The 5,432-nt window shown below is 35.7% G+C and overlaps 1 pseudogene; it reads right to left on the reverse strand.

Moving 5' to 3' along the window:
- Positions 1 to 242: 242 nt before the first annotated feature.
- On the reverse strand, positions 243 to 1,208 carry LOC103080654 (activator of 90 kDa heat shock protein ATPase homolog 2 pseudogene; annotated as a pseudogene).
- Positions 1,209 to 5,432: the final 4,224 nt, after the last annotated feature.

The following is a 5,432-nucleotide window of genomic DNA, read 5'->3' on the forward strand; positions in this document are numbered from 1 at the left end:
GATTATCTATGGGAGGTAATGTTAATGCCTAATTTCAGGTTGCTTGCTGCTTTTAACTCAATGCAGAATCTAGTCATAGTAAAGATACAAACAATGCTTTAAATTCTGTATAAGTTCATGGATTTCATCCAATATGAATTAAGAGTTTTTGTATTCATTTTTAAAAGTAATAATAGGGAAGATGTTAACTTGACACTTTCTGATTACAAAAAGTAATGCCCTTATAAAATCTTCTAACTAATTCAACCATCTAGGGTGGTCAGCTGCAGTAAACCTTTCATTTCTTCAAAATGCTGCTTCTGCCAACAGAATCTCATGTTTTCTTCTTTACAAACAGGAAGTCCTTTACATTTCAATTGTAATTTCACTTACTTTGGATGGGGCACAAAATTCAGTTCAACTTCTGGCCAGTTCCTACATCTCCACTCAATGATTATGTTTTCATTTGTTAACAATTCCATATATTTACGGTGATTTTCCCATCATACATTTGTGATTTCCTTCCCTTTTCATCTTCTAATACAGCAGAAACCTTGTAAAATTTGTGCACCAAACTTTCACATTGAAGACACTATACAGCTTCTCTACAAATGTGTCAAATAGTTCCATCATGTGCAGTGCCGCCACATTGGGAATCCTGATGCCCAATTCCATGGGAGATGAGGCTGCAAGGTATTCTCACTTAGTCTCCTTTTAACAAGTGGCAATTCCCGAGTTGTCATAGCTTTGTTGGTAAATCATTCCCATCTTAAATTCCTTCCTACGTGCCTTCAGGCAATCTCAAAAATCCTCCCTGCTCTTGACAGTGCCTTCAGTTTCCATAATGTCCCCATCTTTATTTTTACTCACATTTGCCTCAATGTCATCTACTTCATTTTCTTCAGAAAGGTTGAATATTTCTATCAATCCCTTGTGCTTTGCTCTAGATTCTTTAATTATACCTTTCTAACCCAGTTTGATATTCCAATCATAAAATGAAATATACTTTCCTTTCCAGCTGCTGCAGAAAACCTCACCTTCCACTTGCTTCAGCTTACTGATCTTGCAGCAGCCAGCCTATTCTCTACAACAGTGACCACCAGTAGCTCATGGAACTTCCCCTTGGACCAATTGGTGACATCCTGCTCTGTCCATTGCCAGTTGTTCATGTTGGTCTGTCCTCCCACTCCTCCATGATCCAGGGCAGGCCCCCAGCCCCACTTGGCCATGTCTGCACAGGTGCTGCAGCCTCGTTCAGATTCAACACATGATATATTCAACACATGATATGTACAATTGAGAAGAATGCCTATTCTGTGTTTTTGGATGGAATGTTTTGTGTATGTCTGTTAGGTCCATCTGGTCTAGTGTGTAGTTTAAGTCCAATGTTTCCTTTTTGATTTTTTCGTCTGGATGATCTATCAATTGTTGAAAGTAGGATATCAAAGTCCTCTACTATTACTGTACTGCTGTCTATTTCTCTCTTCAGATCTGTTAATATTTTCCTTAATATTTAGAGGATCCAATATGGGTACATAAATACTTACAAATGTTATATCCTTTTGTTGGATTGCCTCCTTTAATATTATATAATAACCTCCTTTGTCTCTTATTGCAGACTATTTTATCTGGTATAAGTATAGCTACCCCTACCCTCTTTGGGGCTTCATTTCATGGAATATCTTCTTCCATCCCTTCAGTTTCAGTCTGTGTGTGTCCTTAAAGCTGAGGTCTCTTGTAGTTAGGATATATTTGAATGTTGTGTTTTTAACCCATTCAGCTACTCTATGCCTTTTGATTGGAGAATTTAGTCCACTTACATTTAGAGTAATTGTTGAAAGGTAAAGACTTACTTCTCCATTTTATTTGTTGTTCTGTGACTGTTTTATAATTCCTTTGTTTCTTTCTTCTTCCCTTGCTCTCTTCTTTTGGTATGATGATTTTCTGTAGTGGTATGCTTAGATTCCCTTCTCTTTATCTTTTGTGTATTTACATAGGTTTTTGCTTTGTGATTACCAGGAGGCTTACATAAAACATCTCATATTTATAACAGTTTATTTTAAGCTTGATAATAACTTAACTTTGAATGCATAATAAAGCTTTACATTTTTACTATCCCACCCATGCACACACACACATTTTATAATTTTGATGTTGAAATTTACATCTTTTATCTTGTGTATCCATTAACAAATTATTGTAATTACAGTTATTTTTAATACTTTTTTATAACTTTCATATGAAGTGATGATTAATTTACTCCATTAAAATTTTAATCAGAGTTCATTTTACTTTCAAAGGAAAATAATTCAGATATTAGAGCACAATTAAATCATGTAATTGTCCAACTTCAATCTGTATTTATTATAAATGTCATTTAAACATTTTATTGGGTAAGTCACTTTGCAAGATTAAAAAACTATTATTTCTGATTAATATGTATTGACTTCCTAAGTAAGACTGCTCTATACTCAATGATTTACCCTAAACATAGACTCTATATTTAACTAGAAACCTTTATAAGGTATTTCTTTAAATTAAGAAAATTTTGTATAACAAGGTATTGTTGAGATACTCAGCTATAAAATTGAGATATTGACATTACCATTGGAATTATAATAATGGACTGAATGTGAGATTCTGAAAAAGGTGATGTTTCGTGCTGAATTACCTACAGCAGCTTGTATTTGCAGGGCACTTTGCCAGGTTGGATTTGCACTCTGTGACTCAGGATTCTTAATAAAGATAACTTCCCAGTGTGGGAGAGTATAACAAAACATTTTTAATAATATGTTCTAACAAATTGAGTTTGAATTGCATGACTCATCTTTCTTTCTCTAGTCAATTTTAGATTCATTTCTTTGCAGAATCCTAGATTGTACTTAAGTGTTTCTCAAGGTCATTCATAGATTGACCTTGGATTCCAAGGTCATAGAGACCTTGGCCTAAGTCCTGATACTATCTTTTAACAGGTTTATGAGTTTGGGAAAGTTACATAACCTTCTAAGCCTGCTTTCCCTCATGTATATAATAGAGATAATAGATAATAGATAATAGTACCTGCCTCATAGGACTGGGGTGAGAATTGAATAAGAAATTGCATATAAACGTTTATCTCGTGCCTGATAAGTAGAAAAAAATGAATAAATGTTAGCTATTATATTATTATTATTTATTTGACAATGCCCCTTCCTCTAGTGGTTTGCATAGAGATGTTGCAAATATAATCAAACTGGACCCACATTCTTAGAATTCAAAGTCAGTTTCACTGTATGCTCATGTCTACACAAAGCTACTGATAGAACTGGATCCCAAAGTTGGAATTCAAACCAGAAGATCTGCTTTGTTGTGTATATGACAATGTACACAAATGTCTTTTCACAGGCCTACCTTTCAGCTGTGTTTAGCTTCTGTAATACAGATACAAACTAATTTAGACTTTGTTACAAGATAGATTGCATAGGCAGCATGATTTGAAGCAATTGGAATAGGTGGCTTTTGAGAAAGCTAAGCCAAAATGAAATGTATTTCATTATGGGTTTATTCTTGAGATGCAAAATATTTTGGGAAGACTAAGTCTTGATGTATTAACTTCTGCATTTGCCCCTTTTAGTTTTCAGTTTCAAGGCAGGCCCAGGTGGGAATATCAAAAAGGAAATGCCCATCTTATGTGTACACGCTGTGTGGTACCTTTGACCATACAAAGATATTTGTTCTTGAGAGGATAATTAAACTGTCCTTATCCAATGTCTCTTGCGCATTACATATGTGCATTTTTACAAAGGAAAAACAAAACCTGACTGCAAAGCACAATTATAAATGATAATAATTACATTTTCATCATATGTATGCAATAAATAAGTCTGTCAAATCTAGAATTTGGAATTTGTAGTGTACTTCCCTCCTGTACTGGTATATTTATTTTGCTCCTCTGCTAATGAGGCTAGCTTTAGATAGCCATGAGCATCAGTCTCAAATAAAAATTAAAAGTCAGTATATTACATTTCTCCTTCTGTTCTTTCTGCATATTACATTGTTCCATAAGCTCATTGATGCTGGAATTCTATCTCTCCTTTGGCACAATTTTCCTCTGTGGTATGATGCTATGAATATTTATGATACAATAAAACAATATAATAATAGGCATTTCCTAAACTTGTGCTGCATATATCTTCAGACAGGAGCTGGGAGGGCCAAATCTGTTAACTCCCACTAGAGAAGATCTTTATGTCCTGTGAAATAGATGGCTGTCCCAAAGACCTTCACTTCCACGTGAGTTAAATGGCTTCTGTACTGAAACATTCCGAGAAGAATTTTTTCTTCTTCCATATATAGTTTGGACTCTCATCATCTCTGAAATATTGCCAGATTTTCCTTACATTGAGTAGGCATCAACTGATATCCTTATTCATCCTTCCTGTGTCAACCACTACACTTCATTCTTTTATAGCCCCCTTAAATCTTTAGTCTCTAAACTTCCAGGGTCCAGAATACTCTGAGCAGACTATTATCTTGCTCAGTGAAGCGGTACTGCTTCATCCTCACTCATCCTCCATCACCTTAACTGACTGGATTTCTTTTCGTTTATAAATTTAACTCAAATTGTCTTCTTTTTTCAAATATTTGCCAAACTTTCTCATTCCAGCCAATTTTCCCAGCTTGATACCTGCTTAGCTACACATAATGCTCCTAATCTGTGACTTTGGATATTTCCCCATGTCAGTCTCTGCAGTCATTCTTCTTATCTATGTTATTAATATAGTTAGAATTCATTCCATTTCCCATTAATAATTACCAGAAAAACAGTGTTTTTAATTTTAGCAACTATTAAAGAAATTCTGACGTTCATATTATATGAATATCCTGATATTTTTATTGTAAAACTTCTTAGAATTATTTTAAAGCTATAAGATACCTCAAAAACACTTCAACGTTTGGGGCGGGGGGAATGTGTGTGTGTGTGTGTGTGTGTGTGTGTGTGTGTGTGTGTGTGTGAGAGAAGAAAGAGACAGAGACAGAAACAAAAACACAGACAGAAAATGCACTTTAATACATTGTTACAGGGGAACGTTTTTGGGAGACAGTTATCCATGAGTTTCTCACATTTCTGCGCGCCTTATGAGCAGGGGCACAGGCCTTTGTTCTGGACTATTATTTCAAGGATGTTAGTATAGCAAACAGCCTCAGGAGATAGAGGTAGTTTCTGCCTCTGGAGCAAAAGGCAGTTTTATTTTTTGTTTTGTTTATTTGTTTTTGTTGCTCTTGTTTGTTTATGTCACTGCCCAGTATAATGAAAACATGTTTATCTTTGGTTAAAAAGTAGGCATGTCGGGCTTCCCTGGTGGCGCAGTGGTTGGGAGTCCGCCTGCAGATGCAGGGGACATGGGTTCGTGCCCCGGTCCGGGAGGATCCCACATGCCGTGGAGCGGCTGGGCCCGTGAGCCATGGCCGCC

This window comes from Lipotes vexillifer, unplaced genomic scaffold (genome assembly GCF_000442215.2).
Source record: "Lipotes vexillifer unplaced genomic scaffold, Lipotes_vexillifer_v1.1 scaffold737, whole genome shotgun sequence".
Taxonomy (NCBI): domain Eukaryota; kingdom Metazoa; phylum Chordata; class Mammalia; order Artiodactyla; family Lipotidae; genus Lipotes; species Lipotes vexillifer.